General features: G+C 35.0%; 1 long non-coding RNA gene across 1 annotated transcript; it reads left to right on the top strand.

Annotated features, from left to right (window-relative positions):
* Positions 1-335: 335 nt before the first annotated feature.
* On the top strand, positions 336-2,080 carry LOC122138374. Its single transcript, XR_006155509.1, has 4 exons — positions 336-650; positions 1,636-1,727; positions 1,823-1,882; positions 1,967-2,080. It is a non-coding gene; the product is annotated as an uncharacterized LOC122138374 (long non-coding RNA).
* Positions 2,081-2,098: the final 18 nt, after the last annotated feature.

Consider the following 2,098-nt stretch of genomic DNA (forward strand, 5'->3'; position numbering starts at 1 on the left):
CTCTTTCCTAATCTTTTCAAACAACTTTATTGAAATCTTCTTACATGGGTTATAAATTATATATTACAATTGATTCCTCTCTAAAATATATTTCAACTACAACACATTCCATATCTTTAACCTCACTTAATTCTATGGAAGTAAAATAATGCCAAATGTTTTTGAATTAAAAAAGCTTGTTGAATTACAATAATTGAAAAAATATACATTGCATTAACCGTACTTGCATATTAATGCATTGAATTTTTAAGTCTTGCATTATTATGGGCTGAAATTCAACATGGTTGTAAATTTAAGCCATGAATATTTTCAATTGAAAACATTTCAAACAGATTTTTATAATCAAAAATTCAAGAATCCATATTCACCTTTCAGATTTCACTTCCAAAATATTCGATCTGTTTAAAAATACAACCTATAATATTCAACAAACAAGTTTCAGTCCATTTTATTTCGCTTTACAAATTCGCTTCCACAAATTCAGCGGTTCACATCCGGGAACAGCAGGAAAATCAGTAGATTACCGAGCATAATCTCATCTGCTGTAAATCGTCTTCACCAGAAGGAGGTGTAAGCGCATCTTGACAAACATCAAAGCAATAGAGACGAGAGGCCATCATAAAACGTCATTTGTCGAAATGGACCGAGCGGTGAGTACAAGTTATGATTTTAATTGGTCAGTATACTGTATTTATATGCGGAAAATTAAGATTAAGACCCAAATCATTGTTTACTCAAGTGTCTAAGTGATTCATCTTTACCCCGAGTACACAAGCTGTGTTTTGTTTTACTGCAAAGGTGATGTGTTCAATATAAATCCAGAATTATCTTGCCTTTGTTTTATTTTTTATATTTTTATTTTTTATTTTTTTAGTAAAACCACTATAATACGCTGAAATAGAGAGTGTATTGTTTGATTATGCCACTAATGACAAGATACTAAATAGCACCATTTTTATATAGCACCATTAAATACAACCCAATCGCAATTCTAAAGTAAATCTGCCTTGTAAATTAAAAAAGTTACATTTCTACCACTATATCAGTTAATCTCTGTCTTTTAATTAAATAGGACTTGTCTCTGCTATGTCCAGGTAAGGGCTTCGTTTCTCAAAAGCATCGTAGGTCTAAGTAGATCGTAGAACCAAGGTCACAGTGTTTCCCGCAGCCTTACACTCTATTCGTGGCGGCAGGACGCACTTTAATAGCGGGAGAGGTAGCGGTTTCTCCCGGTAACGGCTGTAAAACAGCGCTGAGCTCACAAACGCTGCCTTATCAAGCATTACATGCCAAATGAAATGAAAATGAAATCGAACATTTTCTAAACATAGTCGGTTTCCTTCTGAAATACAGTGATATAAAAACACCCGCTCTGGTTTTTGATTTTGAAACGTGCAGTGCTCATGTTTATTTAATTAAGTCAAAGCCTTTTGGAAAATCTATTTGTGGGGGACAGTTTTGATATTGTGACGGCCCGCCACAAATAAATCAATGTCTGGGAAACCCTGTCCACTCACGATGCTTTTTTTTTAGAAAGACAGTCCTGTATCTACATTAAAAATTGATATCTATGATGACGTAATATTTTGTTAAGCTACTTTCCATCTTCGATCCATGTCGTGTTTGTTTCACAAGGGAGACATTGAAGTGCTGAGATCAAGGCACCTTTTGTCACTTTCGACACAAGAAAGAGCTGATGGGTCTTCTATGAGTCAGGGTATAAACAGGTATTGCATTTTTTTTCCCAAACATTTTTATTAAATGGCAACACATACATTGTGATAAAAATTGTGATTTTTTTTTTTTTTTTTTGGTTTGTCAGATCATGTCATGTTAGAGGCCAAACTCCGGGGCCATCTTCTGTTCAAACAGAAATGACCAGGTCAGTAGAAACTGTATATTACATTCCTCGCTGATTATGAATCGTAGGTCTGTTCTGATCTCCATGTGACAATTTTTAAAACAGGTACTTTCCTGGATTATTCTCAAATCGTAGAGGAAAATGACGTTTCACTGGACCATGTCCTGTGCCCATTAAACCAAAACAATTTCAGGTCATGTTCCATCTGCTGCCAGCCCAACGTGAGCGGTCCCCTAG

This window comes from Cyprinus carpio, chromosome B9 (genome assembly GCF_018340385.1).
Source record: "Cyprinus carpio isolate SPL01 chromosome B9, ASM1834038v1, whole genome shotgun sequence".
Taxonomy (NCBI): Eukaryota; Metazoa; Chordata; class Actinopteri; order Cypriniformes; family Cyprinidae; genus Cyprinus; species Cyprinus carpio.